Source organism: Nerophis lumbriciformis, linkage group LG13 (assembly GCF_033978685.3).
Source record: "Nerophis lumbriciformis linkage group LG13, RoL_Nlum_v2.1, whole genome shotgun sequence".
In the NCBI taxonomy this organism is placed as follows: domain Eukaryota; kingdom Metazoa; phylum Chordata; class Actinopteri; order Syngnathiformes; family Syngnathidae; genus Nerophis; species Nerophis lumbriciformis.
In genome coordinates this window covers 33,915,962-33,939,171 of record NC_084560.2, presented here as the reverse complement: position 1 = coordinate 33,939,171, position 23,210 = coordinate 33,915,962, and the positions used below count along the sequence as shown (strand labels likewise).

General features: G+C 41.5%; 1 long non-coding RNA gene and 1 other non-coding gene across 2 annotated transcripts in view; both read right to left on the bottom strand.

The window, feature by feature from the left end:
- Positions 1 to 22,958, bottom strand: part of LOC140679328 (uncharacterized) — a 112,241-nt gene extending 89,283 nt beyond the window's left edge. Inside the window, exons 1-2 of the long non-coding RNA XR_012050779.1 lie at positions 22,878 to 22,958; positions 11,349 to 11,452 (exon numbers count right to left, since the gene is read on the bottom strand). This is a non-coding gene — a long non-coding RNA (uncharacterized lncRNA). The remainder of the gene's footprint in view (positions 1 to 11,348; positions 11,453 to 22,877) is intronic.
- trnal-caa (transfer RNA leucine (anticodon CAA)) lies at positions 22,428 to 22,536 on the bottom strand. The gene is made up of 2 exons: positions 22,499 to 22,536; positions 22,428 to 22,473 (listed from the first exon to the last, which is right to left on the bottom strand). It is a non-coding gene; the product is annotated as a tRNA-Leu (tRNA).
- Positions 22,959 to 23,210: the final 252 nt, after the last annotated feature.

Here is a 23,210-nt window from a genome sequence, read left to right as displayed (position 1 = left end):
TAAACACACAAAGGAAATGAAACGTAATATCCGCGCGCGCTTCTTCTTCTTCTACGGGGGCGGGTGGTTGCTTACAGTAGAAGAAGAAGCGCTTCCTCTTCTATGGGGGCGGGTGCTTACCTTGGCGGTTGCTTGCGTAGAAGAAGAAGCGCTTCCTCTTCTACCGGGAAAAAAGATGGCGGCTGTTTACCGTAGTTGCGAGACCTAAACTTTATGAAAATGAATCTTAATATTAATCCATATATAAAGCGTACCGGGTTATAAGCCGCACTGTCAGCTTTTGAGTAAATTTGTGGTTTTTAGGTGCGGCTAATAGTGCGGAAAATACGGTACTGTAAACGGAAAAAAAATATGATGAATAAAAAATAAATAAAAAACTGTAAAAGAAAAAACTTGCACAGTCAATGGAAAAAAAAAACAACCCTTTTTTTTAATTGAAAAAACATATAGAGTAAATGAAAAAAATATATGATGATTGAAAACTTAAAAAACAAAGAAATAAAAATAAACTTCTACTACACGGATTTCACTTAAAGCGGGTATTTTTTTAAACGGAACCCCCACGTTAAAGGGGGGAACACTGTATACAAATATTATATCTATATAAACTTACATGTACATATATAAAAAAATATATATATGTGTGTATATACATACATATATATATATATATATATATATATATATATATATATATATATATATACAGCACCTCCAAGTCCGAGTCCATGGTTCTCGCCCGGAAAAGGGTGGAGTGCCATCTCCGGGTTGGGGAGGAGATCTTGCCCCAAGTGGAGGAGTTCAAGTACCTCGGAGTCTTGTTCACGAGTGAGGGAAGAGTGGATCATGAGATTGACAGGCGGATCGGTGCGGCGTCTTCAGTAATGCGGACGCTGTATCGATCCGTTGTGGTGAAGAAGGAGCTGAGCCGGAAGGCAAAGCTCTCGATTTACCGGTCGATCTAAGTTCCCATCCTCACCTATGGTCATGAGCTTTGGGTTATGACCGAAAGGACAAGATCACGGGTACAAGCGGCCGAAATGAGTTTCCTCCGCCGGGTGGCGGGGCTCTCCCTTAGAGATAGGGTGAGAAGCTCTGCCATCCGGGGGGAGCTCAAAGTAAAGCCGCTGCTCCTCCACATCGAGAGGAGCCAGATGAGGTGGTTCGGGCATCTGGTTAGGATGCCACCCGAACGCCTCCCTAGGGAGGTGTTTAGGGCACGTCCGACCGGTAGGAGGCCGCGGGGAAGACCCAGGACACGTTGGGAAGACTATGTCTCCCGGCTGGCCTGGGAACGCCTCGGGGTCCCACAGGAAGAGCCGGACGAAGTGGCTGGGGAGAGGGAAGTCTGGGCTTCCCTGCTTAGGCTGCTGCCCCCGCGACCCGACCTCGGATAAGCGGAAGAAGATGGATGGATGGATGGATATATATATATATATATATATATATATATTTATATATACACACACACATATGAAATGAGGTAGATCACCTTGACATGGTCATTTAAATATATATATATATATATACATACATATATATATACAAATATATGTGTATATACATATATTATATATATACTGTAGATAACTTGGCGTTATAGGTCAAATAGTGTATTATTATTAATTATTAACATGAAAATTTCAGCTTTTTTTCATTACATTATGTCTTTTTGCTCTTTATTCTTACATTTTTACTGGGGGGTTTTTCAGACAAAACTGGAGCTGCGGGCCGCAAATTGCCACCGGCGCGCACTTTGGACACCCCTATTGTAAAGCGATGCAATCACTTTAAACATGGTTTTCAAACGTGGGTGGTAATATATAAATATACTAAGATTAGTTCATATTTAAATTATAATTATATTCAAGTATATAGTCTGTATTGTGCAATTAAACAATTAATTTCTTTATTTTGTCACTTTGGATGCAGATTCAAGTTCCCACAAAAAAGAAAAGTAGGATTACAAAGCAAGATGGCGGCCAGAATGGAGGTCTGGTTAGTCCTTAGTGCAGGTTTAAGATGTCCCAGATGGGAAGAAGTGGACAAGAAGGGAGTAATAAACGTGCTCTAAAAAGGACAATAGGAGACAAGAAGAAGATCTAGTTTCTGAGCGCGTTGACTTGAAGTGGACAAAGGACAAGAAAAGAGGATCTGTGTCGGCCCGCTGACTGATGGCGCTACAGTACGGCGTGACAATGGCGTGGAGCGGCTCTAATGGCGGGGATGTGCCGGCTCCTTTCTCATGGAGATGCTCACATGCCGCAGACAATGGGCCGGGGTGCACAATGGACGACACAAGCAGCGCCCACTTGTGCTGCAATTAGCGTCATATGGCCGCCATCGCATTCCTTTACTGTCGCCCCCCCCTTCATGGCACTCATGCCTAACAAGAGGGCGGACTACTTTACGTCCTGACCAGCTGTCCTCCCTCCAACTAAAACTGCTCACGTCTTCTTAACCTTTGCTGACGTCTCACCTCCAGAGGTCACATGAGTCCACACTTACACCTCAATTGGAACACTTCCATCAGTGCGCTTCAGTGAGTGTACTTCCTTCCTGTGAGTGTGCTGTACCACATGAATTACCACCGCTATACATTTCTTCCATTGCAACCACTGGCTTTCTCAACCTATATTCATCTGCACAGACTGCAAAGACAAGGTATTTAACGTTCAAACTGGAAAATGTTGTTATTTTTTGCAAATATTAGCTCATTTGGAATTTGATGCTTGCAACATGTTTCAAAAAAGCTGGTACAAGTGGCAAAAAAGACGGAGAAAGTTGAGGAATGCTCATCAAACACTTATTTGGAACATCCCACAGGTGAACAGGCTAATTGGGAACAGGTGGGTGCCATGATTGGGTATAAAAGTAGCTTTAATGAAATGCTCAGTCATTCACAAACAAGGATGGGGCGAGGGTCACCACTTTGTGAACAAATGCCTTAGCAAATTGTTTAAGAACAACATTTCTCAACCAGCTATTATAAGGAATTTAGGGATTTCACCATCTACGGTCTGTAATATCATCAAAAGGGTCAGAGAATCTGGAGAAATTACTGCACGTAAGCAGCAAGGCTGAAACCCAACATTGAATGCCCGTGACCTTCGATCCCTCAGGCGGTACTGCATCAAAAACTGACATCAGTGTGTAAAGGATATCACCACTTGGCCTCAGGAACACTTCAGAAAACCACTTTCAGTAACTACAGTTTGTCGCTACATCTGTAAGTGCAAGTTAAAACTCTACTATGCAAAGCCAAAGCCATTTATCAACAACACCCAGAAACGCTTCGCTGGACCCGAGCTCATCTATGATGGACTGATGCAAAGTGGAAAAGGGTTCTGTGGTCTGATGAGTCCACATTTCAAATTGTTTTTGGAAACTGTGGACGGAAGAGGAAAAGAACCACCTTAACTGTTCTAGGCGCAACGTTGAAAAGCCAGCATCTGTGATGGTATGGGGGTGTATTAGTGCCCAAGGCAGAAATAACTTACACATCTGTGAAGGCACCATTAATGCTGAAAGGTACATACAGGTTTTGGAGCAACATATGTTGCCATCCAAACAAGGTCTTTTTTTAATGGACGCCCCTGTTTATTTCAGCAAGACAATGCCAAGCCACATTCTGCACGTGTCACAACAGCGTGGCTTTGTAGTAAAAGAGAGTGGGTACTAGACTGGCCTGCCTGTAGTCCAGACATGTCTCCTATTGAAAATGTGTGGCGCATTATGAAGCGTAAAATACCACAACGGAGTCTGTTGAACAACTTAAGCTGTACATCAAGCAAGAATGGAAAATAATTCTACTTTGAAAATTGGTCTCCTCAGTTCCCAAACGTTTACTGAGTGTTGTTAAAAGGAAAGGCCATGTAACACAGTGGTAAAAATGCCCCTGTGCCAACTTTTTTGCAATGTGTTGCTGCCATTAAATTCTAAGTTCATGATTATTTGCAAAAAAAAATACAGTTTCTCAGTTCGAACATTAAATATCTTGTCTTTGCAGTCTATTCAATTTAATATAAGTTGAAAAGGATTTGCAAATCATTGTATTCTGTTTTTATTTACCATTTACACAACGTGCCAACTTCACTGGTTTTGGGTTTTCTACATTTTTAATCGAGTTGAATCGAGAATCAGTTTTGAATCGAATCATTACCTCAGGAATCGGACTCACACCCCTACTATACACCTTTTGCCGTACTTCTTAGTGTACTCGTACATAAGCGCGCCAAATATGGGCATAGATTTGTACATTTCCTGTTCATGTCGGTAAAACCGTGATAAGCCGATCTATCGATGAATATAGACCTAAGCTCAGTGAGTATCTCAGGTGTGTTTAGATTTTTCTTTGGCCACCACAGAAGAGGTAGCAGGGATGGCAAATTTGGAAAAAAAAGTGATGATAACCCTAGAACAGGAAAGGGCAGTTAGGGGTCTGACTGCTCGGTAAAATATGAGCAAAGTGAACATCAAGTTGCACAACTAACACAAAAAGTCCACAAACATGGTCACACATAACAATCTGCTCACTGAACTTTGTGGATATTATAAAAAAAAACCGTCCAATCAGCATAAAAATGTGAAATCACACCCATTTAAATCCACTGCAAGGCATGATGGGAAAAAAGCAAAACACTCTCCACAGTTATCAATGTTTGACTTCGAGCTGCTTGAGATTTTCTGATTGATTACAAAGCTTTAAAGGCCTACTGAAATGCGATTTTCTTATTTAAACGGGGATAGCAGGTCCATTCTATGTGTCATACTTGATCATTTTACGATATTGCCATATTTTTGCTGAAAGGATTTAGTAGAGAACATCGACGATAAAGTTCACAACTTTTGGTCGCTGATAAAAAAGCCTTGCCTGTACCGGAAGTAGCAGACGAGTAGCGTGACGTCACAGGTTGTGGAGCTCCTCACATCCGCACATTGTTTACAATCATAGCCACCAGCAGCGAGAGCGATTCGAACCGAGAAAGCGACGATTTCCCCATTAATTTGAGCGAGGATGAAAGATTCGTGGATGAGGAAAGTGAGAGTGAAGGACTAGAGGGCAGTGGGAGCGATTCAGATAGGGAAGATGCTGTGAGAGGCGGGTGGGACCTGATATTCAGCTGGGAATGACTGAAACAGTAAATAAACACAAGACATATATATACTCTATTAGCCACAACACAACCAGGCTTATATTTAATATGCTACAAATTAATCCCGCATAACAAACACCTCCCCCATCCCGTCCATATAACCTGCACAACACACTCAATCCCACAGCCCAAAGTACCGTTCACCTCCCCAAAGTTCATACAGCACATATATTTCCCCAAAGTCCCCAAAGTTACGTATGTGACATGCACACAGCGGCACGCACGTACGGGCAAGCGATCAAATGTTTGGAAGCCGCAGCTGCATGCGTACTCACGGTACCGTGTCTGCGTATCCAACTCAAAGTCCTCCTGGCAAGAGTCTCTGTTGTCCCAGTTCTCCACAGGCCAATGGTAAAGCTTGACTGTCATCTTTCGGGAATGTAAACAATGAAACACCGGCTGTGTTTGTGTTGCTGCAGCCGCCCGCAATACACCGCTTCCCACCTACAGCTTTCTTCTTTGCTGTCTCCATTGTTCATTGAACAAATTGCAAAAGATTCACCAACACAGATGTCCAAAATACTGTGGAATTTTGCGATGAAAACAGACGACTTAATAGCTGGCCACCATGCTGTCCCAAAATGTCCTCTACAATCCGTGACGTCACACGCAGACGTCATCATACCGAGACGTTTTCAGCAGGATATTTTGCGCGAAATTTAAAATTGCACTTTAGTAAGCTAACCCGGCCGTATTGGCATGTGTTGCAATGTTAAGATTTCATCATTGATATCTATCAGACTATCAGACTGCGTGGTCGGTAGTAGTGGGTTTCAGTAGGCCTTTAAGGAGACCATCAGGGAAGTAAACAAGGTAGGACACAAACTTTCACATTCTCCTAATATTCACTTATAATAATTGATTATATATCCATTATATTATATATATATATATATATATATATATATATATATATATATATATATATATATATATATATATATATATATATATATATATATATAGTTACTTTGCATCCCATTTTAATTTTTATCCCAATGCAGCCCCCTTTTGGACACCCCTGCAATAGAGTGATGTGCGGATCGATACTGAAATATCGATACTGCTGATGCCCGTATTTATGCTGTAAAATCGATCCTTAAATCGTAATATGGATAATTTGTATACTTGACTTATTTGAGGTGTTATGTATCATTAACAGTGTAAATCACTAACTAAACATTTGAATGAGGCAATGTGCTAATGTCGCGTCATGCTAGCTTTTTTGCAGATACTTGATACCTGTTAGCATACCATTGTTAGTATCCAAGCTTTGTGGGTTTTTTTAGCTACTTTTATAGGTTTACACACACCTCAGTCATATTCTAGTACTTGATGCATGCTAACGTTAGCATTGTAAACACCTTTTTCAGGTACACAAACCAGAGTCATATATTTAGTACTTGACGCACGTTTCAGTTTAGCTTGCTAACACGAGCGCATTTCCTAATTCAACAGGTATTTAGCGATTTATATTTTGGTGTTCCACTAACGCCAACTGTATGTACTGCATGTTGTTGTCAGCACGTTAGCATAGTACCTTTTTTAGCTCGTTTTGCTCATACTTTTAGTTACTTTTAGTTCCCAACTGTTAGCATTTCTGTTCGCTTTGGCACTTCAGCGATCCCACAAAATTTCGCCCAAAGTAGGGTTGTCCAATACCAAAATGTATTTCGATACTTTTCTAAATAAAAGGGACCATTAAAAAAAAGTCATTATTGTCTTTATTTTAACAAAAAATCTTAGGGTACATTAAACATATGTTTTTTATTGCAATTTAGTCCTTAAATAAAATAGTGCACATACTAGACAACTTTTCTTTTAGAAGTAAGTAAAATAAATAAAGGCTCCTAATTAGTCTGCTGACGGATGCAGTAACATATTGTGTCATTTATCATTCTATTATTTTCTAAAAATTATGAGGGACAAACTGTAAACATTTAATATTAATTCATCCATCCATCCATTTCTACCGCTTGTCCCTTACTTGTTCATTTACTGTTAATATCTGCTTACTTTCTGTTTTAACATGTTCTATCTACACTCCTTAAAATGCAATAATCACTTATTCTTCTCTTGTTTGATACTTTACATTAGTTTTGGATGACACCACACATTTAGGTATCGATCCGATACCAAGTATTTACAGGATGATACATTGGTCATATTCAAAGTCCTCATGTGTCCAGGGACATATTTCCTGAGTTTATAAACATAATATGATTTTTTTTTTTTTAATAAAAAATATTTTGTGACGATAAAAAAAATCGATGTAATCATAGTAGTATCGACAAGATACGCTCTTGTACTTGGTATCATTACAGTGGATGTCAGGTGTAGATCCACCCATGCCATGGCATTTGTTTACATTCAGGAGTGCTCGCTTGTTAGCGGTGAGTTATTGTGTCCTCCTACGGTGTGTAGTGAAGCATGTGTAGCTATTCCTCGTGCTCCAGTGATACTTGTAAGAAACTCACTTTATTTGTCACCATGGAGACAAGGATAGATGTTATCTGCTAGCTAGCTAGCCATGTCTTAAAGCACCTCTTCCTGAGGGTGTTTCAGTGTTATAACTTCACCTTTATCTTTAGTTTTTAGACCAAAATGTGTCCATTCTCCCTTTTCTGTCTACACAATGTGTCTGCTTGTAAGTACTCCGTGTGTGTGCACTGCCCAACATGGTCCTCTGCTCGTAAAACCAGCAATGTCATGACGTGACGATGCGCCATCATGCCCGTGAAAAAAAAATATGGCAAATTTTTCAAACAGAGTACAGTACTGTTTTTGATTCATTAGTACCGCGGTACTATACTAGTATCGGCATACCGTACAACCCTAGCCCAAAGTCCATCCCAGCCATCCATTTTCTACCGCTTAGTCCCTTCGGGGTCGCGGGGGGCGCTGGAGCCTATCTCAGCTACAATCGGGCGGAAGGCGGTGTACACCCTGGACAAGTCGCCACCTCATCGCAGGGCCAACACAGATAGACAGACAACATTCACACTCACATTCACACACTAGGGCCAATTTAGTGTTGCCAATCAGCCTATCCCCAGGTGCATGTCTTTGGAGGTGGGAGGAAGCCGGAGTACCCGGAGGGAACCCACGCAGTCACGGGGAGAACATGCAAACTCCACACAGAAAGATCCCGAGGCCGGGATTGAACTCACGACTACTCAGGACCTTCGTATTGTGAGGCAGACGCACTAACCCCTCTTTCACCGTGCTGCCCTAGCCCAAAGTCACATTTTCTAAATGATTTGAAATGAAAAATTTATATATCTGTATCAGCCACTAGGGGGCACGTGTATATACACACACATGTATAAGTGACATACATGTTAGCAGCATGAGAGGGGGGGTCAGTGGGAGGAGGCGTGGTCTAGTTTGTCATCATGAATGGACTCAGGGTGGTTCACATCATGATAGCGGCCCCTCCCCTGTTGTAAAACAAGCTCCTGGGGGCCCGCCTGAACACTGGGGGCTTTGTGTCCCCCCCCCACAGGAAACATACCACCCAAAGTGCGGCCTCCTTCTCGCCTTCACCTCCAGTGAGAGCTGACACAGGGGGCGGGGCCAACAACAGGTGGGGTTAATGAGACTTGGGGGGGCGCTGTGTAAAGGGGGCGTTCCCGCCGGTTTCCGTAATACGGACGCCTAATGGGAAGATTGATGGACGCAGACAGCCGCACAAAACCAGGGGAGGGGATGAAATGTAGAGTTGGGGGGGCTTGAATGGCGTCCACAACACGAGAGTCACATTTAGCGCCTCCTGGGGGGGCGGGACCGCTCCCCTAATTAGCAGGGAGGTCTGGCCAACAAGACCACAGAGAAAGGACAGGGGATGGGGGGGGCACAGGTCAGTGCTGACCACCTAGGAGGGGGGCCGCGCTTGACACTGTAAAAAAAAAAAGTTACTTTCTCGCCATTTCTCTGCTCTTGTTGCTAGGCGGACTATTGGACTTGGGACTTGGGAGGGGTGGGAGAGTCCTCCAAAGTTGGAGTGGACGTACACACACACACACACTTTTACACACACACACAATGAAGTCACATGACAAGTCTTCCTTGCTAATTAAAAGTGCACGACCTCCACTTCTTTAGGCACTTTTAGGGATGTGATTAATATTAGAAAAAGACTAGCTAGCGTGGTTAGTTCAAATGTACGTAAATACACATGTACTGTACATACCTTGTCTGTATGCACATGTGTTTTGTGAGCAAGTTTTAATGTTGTAAATTTGATGTTTTATGTGTTGTTTACTGTTTTTAATGTAACCTTGCTGCTGCCCTCTTGGCCAGGTCTCCCTTGGAAAAGAGATCTTTGATCTCAATGGGATTTTTTACCTGGTTAAATAAAGGCTAAATAAAAAAATAAAAAAATCATATCACATAGTGTTATATTTATATACAATAATAGCCAATGATTTAACATATTATAAAACATGTTATATAGGCTTGAGTCATCTGTGTCTTTTAAGTTAAAGTTAAAGTACCAATGATTGTCACACACACACTAGGTGTGGCGAAATTATTCTCTGCATGCAGGAGGTGAGGGGAGCAGTGAGCAGCAGCGGTGGCTGCGCCCGGGAATCTTTTTTGGTGATTTAACCCCCAATTCCAACCCTTGATGCTGAGTGCCAAGCAGGGAGGCAATGGGTCCCATTTTTATAGTCTTTGGTAGAGATGTCCGATAATATCGGCAATTGGAAATTATCGGTATCTGTTTTTTTTATTATCGGTATCATTTTTATTTTTTTAGATTTTTATTTTTTTTATTAAATCAACATAAAAAACACAAGACACACTTACAATTAGTGCACCAACCCAAAAAACCTCCCTCCCCCATTTACACTCATTTACACAAAAGGGTTGTTTCTTTCTGTTATTAATATTCTGGTTTCTACATTATATATCAATATATATCAATACAGTCTGCAAGGGATACAGTCCGTAAGCACACATGATTGTGCGTGCAGCTGGTCCACTAATAGTACTAACCTTTAACAGTTAATTTTACTCATTTTCATTAATTACTAGTTTCTATGTAACTGCTTTTATATTGTTTTACTTTCTTTTTTATTCAAGAAAATGTTTTTAATTTATTTATCTTATTTTATTTTATTAATTTTTTTTAAAAAGGACCTTATCTTCACCATACCTGGTTGTCCAAATTAGGCATAATAATGTGTTAACCTCCACGACTGTATATATTGGTATCGGTTGATATCGGTATCGGTAATTAAGAGTTGGACAATATCGGAATATCGGATATCGGCAAAAAAGCCATTATCGAACATCCCTAGTCTTTGGTATGACTCGGCCGGGGTTTGAACTCACGACCTACCGATCTCAGGGCGGACACTCTAACCACTATTGTTTTATTCTATCTTATTTCCCCCCCCACTTATTTTATCTTTTTTATTGTTATTTTATTTTTACTATTCTCATATCCATTATTTTAAATGCTTTTTTATTGTTTTTATGTGCAGCACTGTGTCAACAGTTTGTTAGTTAACAGTAAAGAAAGTGGATTTTCGATATCAAAAATCATCCAAATGCGTTAGATGTATTATATTTTAATAATAATATATTATCATGATTAAAACGAATGAATAACGACAATAAAAATGGACTAAAACTCCAATAAATATCAAATAATTACCTCATAAAGAAAATAACGTGACAATATGACAAACTTTAAAATGATTGAAATAACGCATAGATAACATTTATAATGTTCTATATTATATAAAAATTTATCTATTTTCATGACTCGTTAACATTTGTAATCAACTTTATCGACACATGAACAATGTCACACAAACAGACTATTGACGTGTTTAGCATGTGGGCGCTAACAAGGCGACCCTGCCTCCTATAATGAGCTGCTGGTGGTCCTGAGGGGCAGGTCCACTGGTCCTAATAGCCCCCCAGGCTGTAATAAGCACTAATTATCAGTGTGTTTAAAAAGGTTAACGACACACACGGCCAGCCCCGCCCACACGGTCACAACACCACCAGGAGCGAGCTAACTGACTGGCTAATACCCGCCAAAAACTCTCTGCTAATGCTAACATTAAAGCTAAGCTAGCGCGACATAAGCTAGCTTCACTTTAGGGAGGCCGCTGGCCGTCGCCTTTGCTTGCACTTTGACCCTCAGCACCGACCTCCGAGTAACCCCCGACTGACCTCCTGTATCACAATAGCAACACTCTCTTTGTTTTCTTTTTTTGGGCGGGGGCTCGTCTTCATCCACGGGCTGCGACCATGACGATGATGAGCACTCAGCTCACCTGGAACACACAAACGTTTCATTATACCATGGCAATGATCCGTCGACTTAAAAAACGGCGTCAACGTTGCACTTGAACACACCGGGAAGATGCGTCAGCGCCAGCTTGAGCCTCCTCTTACGAGGACTAGGCTTGATTGATTGATTGATTGAAACTTTTATTAGTAGATTGCACAGTGCAGTACATATTCCGTACAATTGACCACTAAATGGTAACACCCGAATAAGTTTTTCAACTTGTTTAAGTCGGGGTCCAGGCTGAGCTAGGTGTGACTAACGATGGTAATTACACGAAGCAGATGTCAAGTAAAGCTCTAGCATTACAAACCATAACGTAAAGGGAGTAGTAGCGTTAGCATGTTAGCAACCGCAGTTGTGTTAATGTCGTTACATTTTCTTAAAAAGACCAAGCTCAGGCTCAAAAAGTTACCCTTTTGGTTGAACATTAAAACACTGGCGTTAGTGAAAATAGTGACCAACTTTGGCCAAGTTGGCTGACATTGGGCTAGCATTAGCAAAAGGGGTTATGCTAAGCTAGCAGCGACTACCAGCCATACTTCCCGAAAATCTCCCGGGAATAGATAGAATAGAATAGAATGGACTTTATTGTCATTATATTTGCATATAACGAGATTAAGGACTCCAATTTAAGGTGCAGTAGTGGGAACAAATATGGGGTAAAAATAACTAAATAATAAAATAAAATAAATTACACAACAGGCAATAAAGAAAAAAACTAACAATTGAAATAAACAGACTACTATCCAATAAAAGTAATAAGCAATCCTGTACAATATACAAAACACTGTAGAAATACAAAAAACTGTACAATATACAGAACAAGACAAGAGTACTGGAGTAATAAATAACAATCAGTGTCGGACGTATTGCACTCGAAAGGTAATATTGCACAGTAGGGTATATTATGTAGGGGTGAATTATTATTATTATAAGTTAGAGTTCAAGATGGTGACAGCTCTGGGAAAGAAGCTGTCTCTTCGCCTGTTTGTTCTGGCTCTGATGCACCTGTAGCTCTCCCGAATTTCTCCCGATTTCCACCCGGACAACAATATTGGGGGCGTGCCTTAAAGGCACTGCCTTTAGCGTCCTCTCTCACCTGAAAAGGAAACTATTATATATGCATACTTGCCAACCCTCCCGGATTTTCCGGGAGACTCACGAAATTCAGCGCCTCTCCCGAAAACCTCCCGGGACAAATTTTCTCCCGAAAATCTCCCGAAATTCAGGCGGACCTGAGTGACGTGTCGACAGCCTGTTTTCAAGTCCGCTTTCCCACAATATAAACAGCATGCCTGCCCAATCACGTTATATCTGTAGAATGATCGAGGGCGAGTTCTTAGTTTCTTATGTGGGTTTATTGTTAAGCAGTTTCATTAACGTCCTCCCAGCGTGGCAACAACACACAACAGTCACGTTTTCGTCTACCGTAAAGCAGTTCGTCTGCCGTAAACAGCAATGTTGTGACACTCTTAAACAGGACAATACTGCCATCTACTGTACATGCATATGTGACAATAACATCTACAGCTTTTAGAGAGTGCAGTGCACAACTGCGCACACAACAAGGAGACGAAGCAGAATGCATCATCAGACAGGGCAGGGCGTTCAGCATGGTTAGAAAAATAGTGACAGAGAATAGAACAAGGATGAACAATTCAACCCTTAACTCAACAATGAGTAGATGAGTGTTATGTGTGTGTATATGTGTAAATAAATGAACACTGAAATTCAAGTATTTCTCTTATTTATATATATATATATATATATATATATATATATATATATATATATATATATATATACAGGTAAAAGCCAGTAAATTAGAATATTTTGAAAAACTTGATTTATTTCAGTAATTGCATTCAAAAGGTGTAACTTGTACATTATATTTATTCATTGCACACAGACTGATGCATTCAAATGTTTATTTCATTTAATTTTGATGATTTGAAGTGGCAACAAATGAAAATCCAAAATTCCGTGTGTCACAAAATTAGAATATTACTTAAGGCTAATACAAAAAAGGGATTTTTAGAAATGTTGGCCAACTGAAAAGTATGAAAATGAAAAATATGAGCATGTACAATACTCAATACTTGGTTGGAGCTCCTTTTGCCTCAATTACTGCGTTAATGCGGCGTGGCATGGAGTCGATGAGTTTCTGGCACTGCTCAGGTGTTATGAGAGCCCAGGTTGCTCTGATAGTGGCCTTCAACTCTTCTGCGTTTTTGGGTCTGGCATTCTGCATCTTCCTTTTCACAATACCCCACATATTTTCTATGGGGCTAAGGTCAGGGAAGTTGGCGGGCCAATTTAGAACAGAAATACCATGGTCCGTAAACCAGGCACGGGTAGATTTTGCGCTGTGTGCAGGTGCCAAGTCCTGTTGGAACTTGAAATCTCCATCTCCATAGAGCAGGTCAGCAGCAGGAAGCATGAAGTGCTCTAAAACTTGCTGGTAGACGGCTGCGTTGACCCTGGATCTCAGGAAACAGAGTGGACCGACACCAGCAGATGAAATGGCACCCCAAACCATCACCCAACCATGCAAATTTTGCATTTCCTTTGGAAATCGAGGTCCCAGAGTCTGGAGGAAGACAGGAGAGGCACAGGATCCACGTTGCCTGAAGTCTAGTGTAAAGTTTCCACCATCAGTGATGGTTTGGGGTGCCATGTCATCTGCTGGTGTCGGTCCACTCTGTTTCCTGACATGTTAATACACTGACACACATTCCCACCATGCATTGCTTCAGCTCGAAGGGGAAGGGGTATGCTGCCTTCAAATTTTGTAGATCAGACTTCTCCATTGAACACGGTGGCCGAACGGATATACTCATTCATGAACGGATTATTTATATATATATCAATCAATCAATCAATCAATCTTTATTTATATAGCCCTAAATCACAAGTGTCTCAAAGGGCTGCACAAGCCACAACGACATCCTCGGTACAAAGCCCACATACGGGCAAGGAAAAACTCACCCCAGTGGGACGTCGATGTGAATGACTATGAGAAACCTTGGAGAGGACCGCATATGTGGGTAACCCCCCCCCTCTAGGGGAGACCGAAAGCAATGGATGTCGAGTGGGTCTGACATAATATTGTGAGAGTCCAGTCCATAGTGGATCCAACATAATAGTAAGAGTCCAGTCCATAGTGGGGCCAGCAGGACACCATCCCGAGCGGAGACGGGTCAGCAGCGCAGAGATGTTCCCAGCCGATGCACAGGCGAGCGGTCCACCCCGGGTCCTGACTCTGGACAGCCAGCACTTCATCCATGGCCACCGGACCTGTGCCCCCCCACCCCCTCAAGGAAAAGGGGAGCAGAGGAGAAAAGAAAAGAAACGGCAGATCAACTGGTCTAACAGGGGGGCTATTTAAAGGCTAGAGTATACAAATGAGTTTTAAGATGGGACTTAAATGCTTCTACTGAGGTAGCATCTCTAATTGTTACCGGGAGGGCATTCCATAGTACTGGAGCCCGAATAGAAAACGCTCTATAGCCCGCAGACTTTTTTTGGGCTCTGGGAATCACTAATAAGCCGGAGTTCTGTGAACGCAGATTTCTTGCCGGGACATATGGTACAATGCAATCGACAAGATAGGACGGATCTAGACCGTGTAGTATTTTATACGTAAGTAGTAAAACCTTAAAGTCACATCTTAAGTGCACAGGAAGCCAGTGCAGGTGAGCCAGTATAGGCGTAATATGATCAAACTTTCTTGTTCTTGTCAAAAGTCTAGCAGCCGCATTTTGTACCAACTGTAATTTTTTAATGCTAGACATAGGGAGACCCGAAAATAATACGTTACAGTAGTCGAGACGAGACGTAACGAACGCATGAATAATGATCTCAGCGTCGCTAGTGGATAAAATAGAACGAATTTTAGCGATATTACGGAGATGAAAGAAGGCCGTTTTAGTAACACTCTTAATGTGTGATTCAAACGAGAGAGTTAGGTCGAAGATAATACCCAGATTCTTTACTGATTCGCCTTGTGTAATTGTTTGGTTGTCAATATAAGAAATACTTGAAAATATATACAACCCCTGGTGGCCCCTCCCCAACTCAACACCCTCAATGGGATTCAATTCATCGCCCATTTCAAGATGGCGGCCCCAGGTCTCGTCAGCGCCAATAGGCAGTAGCGGTCGACGCGGCGACTATATATACGATGTCGACGGTCACGTTAGCGGACATGCTAGCAGTCACACACACACACACACACACACACACACACACACACACACACACACACACACACACACACACACACAAGCTCATTAGCATTAGCATGCTAACACGCTGCTAAAGATGGAGGGCATATTGTCCCTGGAGGTGAGACAGCTTTTGTTGTCCTATGTAGGTTAAACCCCGCCCGCCAGGCAGACACAAAAAGGGTGACGTTAGCTAAAACCGAAGCTGAAACGCGTAGAAGCGTGTCAGCGTGAAAGAAGACCAAGAAGAAGCGGGCCATCGTCATTAACCAGCTATGCTAAACGGGGATTAGCATATTCATGAGGGCGGCCATCTTTTGGACAGTCTGTTTGCTTGTTTGTCCACACACACTCTCACACACACACACACACACACACACACACACACACACGCCCCCGTTTTCACACTTGAGAGAGCACGGCTAAACTGTTACAAAGTGATTAGCATGTCGCTAATAATGTCCTTATTATTGTCCACACACACACACACACCAGACGTTGGCAACATGGAGGCTATTGTCGTCTGGACGAGACGACGTTTCGTGTTGCGTCGCGTTATTTCATTCTCGTACAAACGTTTGGACTCTCAGGGGTTCCACGGTGTCCACAAACGTCCACTACAGAGGACCTTCAAAAATAGTGAGGGTGGATGGGGAGCGAGGAAAAAGACAGAATGAGTGACGTGTGAAGTTGCTGATAAAGGCGAGGACACCGTCGTCACGGCGACCAGGTCAGTTGCTGTTGTTGTCTTCATTACCTTAATGATGGCGCCCCCCTCTCCTCCCCCTCCACTAAAAGGCCACGTTTAAAGGGTGGTTAGCCTCGTTAGCTCCTGTTAGCATTGTTAGCATGTGACTTCCTGTGTCCTGTCACTCACTGGCTCTTTAACGAGCTCTTTAATTGAGCTGTCTAGCGGGCCACCTGGCGGCCTCATTAGCATGCTAATGCCGTGCATTGTTGTGGCCTGACAGCTAGGGCAGGGGGGGAGGGGGGAGTCTATTGGGGGGGGGGGGGGGGGGGGTGTAAGTGGAAACAAGGAGAGTTAGTGTGTCTGAGAGGACATCCTTCATAAACGTTCTGATGAAAGCACTAACGACGTTTCCACCAAGTCTGTCTTTTCCGCTCGCCACTCTCTTCTGGCCTCTGATTGGCCGACAAGGTCCTACGGCTACTTCCTGTCTGTGACGGCGCGGTAGTCACATGGTGTCAGATATGACGGTGCCAGGGTGACGACATCAACATGGCCATATCACGTCATGAGGATGTCGTCACATGGCCCCTTGATGTGATCCACGCTATAGATGATATCATCATGTGATGACATCATCATCCACATGTGATGATGTCTTCTAAAGCAGTGGTCCCCAACCACCGGGCCGTGGCCCGGTACCAGTCCGTGGACCGATTGGTACCGGGCAGCACAAGAAATGTAAAAAATAAAAATAAAATAAAAAAATATATATATTTTTTTTATTTTTTATTTAAATTAAATCCACATAAAAAACACAATATATACATTATATATCAATATAGATCAATACAGTCTGCAGGGATACAGTCCATAAGCAAACATGATTGTATTTCTTTATGACAAAAAAAAACAACCAAAAAACCATAACCCCCCCCCCCCTCAAATTTTCAAGCGTTGACCGGTCCGCAGCTACAAAAAGGTTGGGGACCACTGTTCTAAATGAGCCACATGACCATGATATCACATGATGATGATGTCATCAATGATATCCCGTCATGACGTACGATCATGTGATATCATCATCATGCAAATGAGCCACTGTAATTATGATAATGAAGTCATGATCACATGATGATATCATATGCCTTGTAGATGATGTCATCATGTGCATGATATCACGTACGCTGCAGATGATATCATCATGTGAGCACATGTGATGATGATGATGTCATCTACATCAGGGAAGTCAAACTGGTTTTCATTGAGGGCCGTGATGATACCACAGGATGATGTCATCACATGATATCTTGATAAATTCATCAAAATTATGTGATATCATCATGTAGATGTCAACACATAATGATATTTAACGTTAAAGTACCAATGATTGTCACACACACACACTGGGTGTGGCGAAATTATTCTCTGCATTTGACCCATCACCCTTGATCACCCCCTGGGAGGTGAGGGGAGCAGTGGGCAGCAGCGGTGGCCGCGCCCGGGAATCTTTTTTGGTGATTTAACCCCCAATTCCAACCCTTGATGCTGAGTGCCAAGCAGGGAGGCAATGGGTCCCATTTTTATAGTCTTTGGTAGAGATGTCCGATAATATCGGCAGGCCGATAAATGCTATTATTTTTATTTTTTATTAAATCAACATAAAAAACACAAGATACACTTACAATTAGTGCACCAAGCCAAAAAACCTCCCTCCCCTATTTACACTCATTCACACTCATTCGCACAAAAGGGTTGTTTCTTTCTGTTATTAATATTTCTGGTTCCTACATTATATATCAATATATATCAATACAGTCTGCAGGGATACAGTCCGTAAGCACACATGATTGTTTTTTTATGACAAAAAAACCAAAAAGAATACCATATCCCCCCCCCCCCCCCCCCCCACCACCCCGGTCCGTGGGACAAATGTTCAAGCGTTGACCGGTCCTGATGCAGATGATATCATCAACATCATGTGATATCATCCTGTTATATCACTTGATTTGACATGCCCTCCACATAATATGACATGATGATGATGATGTTATCTCATGATATCTTGATCGTTTCATCATGAGGTATCATCGTGTAGATGACATCATCAAAATCATGTGATATCATCATGTAATATCACTTTATATTACATGCCCTCCACATGATATCACATGATAATGTCATCACATGATATCTTGATGAAACATCAAGATATCATGAGATATCATCATGGAGATGACATCATCAAAATCATGTGATATCATCCTGTTATATCACATAATATCACATGTCTCCCTGTAATGTTTGTCTAATCTTGAATGGGATTGTGCAGAAAATCTTAATTTCCCCTCAGGGATTAATAAAGTATTTCTGATTCTGAAGCCCTCCACATGATATCACATGATGATGATGTTATCTCATGATATCTTGATGAAACCATCACGATATCATGAGATATCATCATGTAAATGACATCATCAAAATCATGTGACATCATCATGTAATATCACATGATATTACACGCCCTCCACATGATATCACATGATAATGTCATCACATGATATCTTGATGAAACATCAAGATATCATGAGATATCATCATGTAGATGAAATCAACAAAATTATGTGATATCATCACGCACACATCGTTTGAAAGACAGCATCATCATCATCATCACATGGCGATATCTGGGTATCATCATGTGATGACATTATCATGTGATATCATAAAACGATCATCGAGATTGTGGATGATATCATCAGTTGATTACATGTGATATGGTATCACACGATGACATCACATTAAGACGTCATCGCGTCATGGTGATGACGTCATCGAGTGATGGTTGTGGTCCAGTGGGCGTGGTCAAAGTCCCCAGTAGTCCATGGTTGTGGTCCAGTGGGCGTGGTCAAAGTTCACAGTAGTCCATGGTTGTGGTCTAGTAGGCGTGGTCAAAGTCCACAGTAGACCATGGTTGTGGTCCAGTCCTGCTTCACACCTTCACACGTCCTTTGTGTCCTCCAACACAGCTCTTGACTTGATGTAGTCCACCCGGCCCCCAAACCAAGTCCTAATCCTCTCATCAGCATGCCATCAGAACAACATGGGGGGGTTGCTAAGGGGACCACTCTCTCTGATGGGACACTTGAAGCTGCGGTGGTCCTGGTCCATTCGTTGTTGACCAGGTAGGAATGGACTTGACCCCCCCCCACCCGAACCCAGTCCCTCACTTCCCCATAAGACCCGCCCTCCTCCCCTACTGGGGTGTCACGATGGAATGTTACAAGAGTCGAACAAAGAATAAAAATTGTTTTTAACTCGGCGTCAGAATAAAGACCCCCCCCCCTCCCCAGGTCCCCACCCAGGTCCGACGTGTCAGGTTCAAGTCCCGTGCAGACAAAAGGGAGGGGTCAGACCCGGCTGATTGAGGGGAGTCTCTTGGCACACAAACAATTAGCACTTGTAGCTTAGCGTGGCCCCAAATCCTCACATTAGTCCTGACAAAGTGACTGGGACTGCCCCCCCCCCTCATGGGAACACAACCTATGGACGGACAAGGACTCCAACAGTCCGCCCTGTGACCCCTTCAAGGGTCCGTGACCTCCTCACTGTCACCTTTTTAACTATTTTTAGCACCACAATGCTAAGCTAACATTAAATACAACAACATTTAAATTTGACCACTGTGTTATATATTTTTTTAAAGTTTTTAATGTCAACAACAACCACACTCATTGGACACTTCATTAGGTACACCACACAATAATGCTAACTTTTCATCTATTCACTAATAAACATTATATACTGACGTCTAATGTGTGATTTGATTGATTTATATTTCAGGATCGATTAAAATTATATTTATAAAAATAATAGATAATAATTCAAATTTTTGATGTATTCATTTTGGAAATTGTTTATTGTTACAACACTTGAAGCTTTTAGTGTACCTAATAATGTGTCCTAGTGAATGGAGAACGTCCTATGCTGCCATCTAGTGGACAGACAAAACATGGCACATACAGATTATTAATACAAAAAATAGTTTGTTTGAAAATGCTATATAGCAGAGGTGGGACCAAGTCATTGTTTTGCAAGTCACAAATAAGTCTCAAGTCTTTGCCCTCAAGTCCGAGTCAAGTCCCGAGTCAAGACAGGCAAGCCCCGAGTCAAGTCCAAAGTCAAGACTGGAAAGTCTCAAGTCAAGTCCTAAGTCCTGCATTTTGAGTTTTGAGTCCTTTCAAGTCCTTTTAACCACAGACTAATATATTAACACAGATTGTGTATGCTTTTCAAACGCTGTATTTATTTATTAAAACAAGTGCATTTTAAATTGCAGGAAAGAAAATTGTGCTGACATTGCACTTTATAATAGCACTACTAACCAGTCATTTTAAACATTAACTCATTCCTTTACAGAACAAACACATTGAAAAATAAAGTGCAAATGTACTTATTTGTACAAAAGTGTTAACATTGAAAAAACATGACATATACGTGAACATAACAAAAAAGTTGTACTTTTTATATGTCAGGGCCCTATGCTGCATTGCATTTGCAAAAGACCAAATTAGCCAAGAGTCTGTCAGTCATTTGTGCACGATGGGGGCGTAGTATGATGCCACCATGGCTGAAAACTCTCTCCACTGGAGCACTGGAGGCAGGCACTGCCAAGACTCTCATGGCCACTCGGAACAGTGAAGGAAGAGTCTTCATGTTCAATGCCCAGAACAAAAGGGGGAAAGAGTTGTTTTGGGTTGGTGCACTACTTGTAAGTGTATCTTGTGTTTTTATGTTGATTTAATTAAAAAAAGAAAGAAAAAAAAATTATTTCTTGTGCGGCCCGATACCAATCGATCCACGGACCAGTACCGGGCCGCGGCCCGGTGGTTGGGGACCGCTGAGGTAAACAACCAACAGTATGTCAGAAAGCTAGCTAAAACGGTACACATATTCATAATATAGTATACATTTTAACTGACCTTTATTTTACTATTTTTGCCTTTTTTTAGGTGGCTAAAATACGCGGTGCTGCTGACCGCCGTCTAACGTTACGTGTGATATATTGACTAACGTAACCCTGCTTAAAAAAAATCACTGAACAAAAAGTATGAATAAGGTAGTGAACTGCAACAGATTCCCGTGTTTGCAATAACGTTATAACGTTAGCAGTGAGTTTACAGCCTCACTGATTTAACTACACAGCAAATAAAAGTCACGTTACTTAGCCAATAAACGTTATCTTACATTCAAAACTTACCGTTCTTTGTGCAACTTCAAATGCCGGACGAAGTTGGAAGTTGTTGCCTCTCCATCAGTAATTTTCGAACCGCATGTGTTGCATACTGCAAACCGTTTTGTGTTGACCACCTCGTAATTTTTATACCCAAACAAAATTATTTTAGGTATCATTTTTTGTTCACTGGCGTGTGGTTTGGACATGTCTTCTTCGTTGGTTGTCCTGCAATTTGATTGGATGAATGCTGTGTGATGAAAACAAAGTAGATCTAATTTGATTGGCTGTTGTACTGAGACCACACCAGCTGACACACGCAACGCTGATAGACAAGTACACAATGAAAAATACGGAGCGCTCCCGAATAACTTTTTCATCTTTGGGTTTTGGGGAAAGTAGCAAGTCATGTCAATTCAAAAGGCTCAAGTCCAAGTGAAGTCACAAGTCATTGATGTTAAAGTCTAAGTCGAGTTGCAAGTCTTTTTACATTTTGTCAAGTCGAGTCTAAAGTCATCAAATTCATGACTCGAGTCTGACTCGAGTCCAAGTCATGTGACTCGAGTCCACACCTCTGCTATATAGATTTAGATGTAGTTTTTTTTTATCGTTTGTGTTACTGTAAAATGTGATAATATTGGCTGTCCTGTTGTAATCAGTCTAATACTCTACACTAACAATAGTGTACAGTATAATGCTACTGTTGGTGTGTTTACAAAATAATATGATTGAGGATTATTATGAGGTACGTCGTACTCCTCGTGATTATGCGATTTAAAGAGATAATTTAGTGTTTATAAAAAAAAAGTTGTGTCAGAAGTGGGATTCGAACCCACGCCTCCATTCGGAGACCAGAAGTCCCATCAGAGGAAGGTTTGTCACCTTGAGTCTGGCGCCTTAGACCGCTCGGCCATCCTGACAGCTGATGAATACACCGAGTATGTGATCTTTTAACCCGTAACTTAGGGTATTCCTTTTTAAACACCATTTTACGTTTACTTTAGTCCATCAGCATTTGAACAAGACTAGCAACTATTAAACACGTCCTTTAACGTTCGCCGACGAAAAAGGACGGCCTGACTCTCGTTAGCTTCCAGCCGCTAATGCTAATGTTAGCGATAAAAGTCAACATTGTCGGCAACCGCTAACGTTTCAGCAGTTTTTGTTTCATATAAACCTCTTATAGTTGATTAAAAGTGTACAAAAAAATATGTTTTACATCTCCTGGTCGGTATAAATAGTACAATAAACTTGTTTTTACCTTTTTTAGCTGGTTTGAAACAGGGGTGTCCAAAGTGTGGCCCAGCAGCTCGTTTCTTATTGACCCTTGCTCTTTTAAAAATACTATCATTTTATTTACAACTATTTAAGGATACAGAAAAATTGGGCTAAAAAAAAAAAAAAAAAAAAAAAGTAAGTAAAAAATCCAAAACTTTAAGGAGAAAAGTAGAAATTATTTTGTTAAAAAGACAAATATAACTACTTAGCATATTAATGGTTTTAGCCTTGTTTTACATGCTTGTTTTTAGAGGCCTGCCGCATACTGTAAACATGTTTTTTTTTAAAGCAAGGCTAGAGGTACAATAACCAAAAG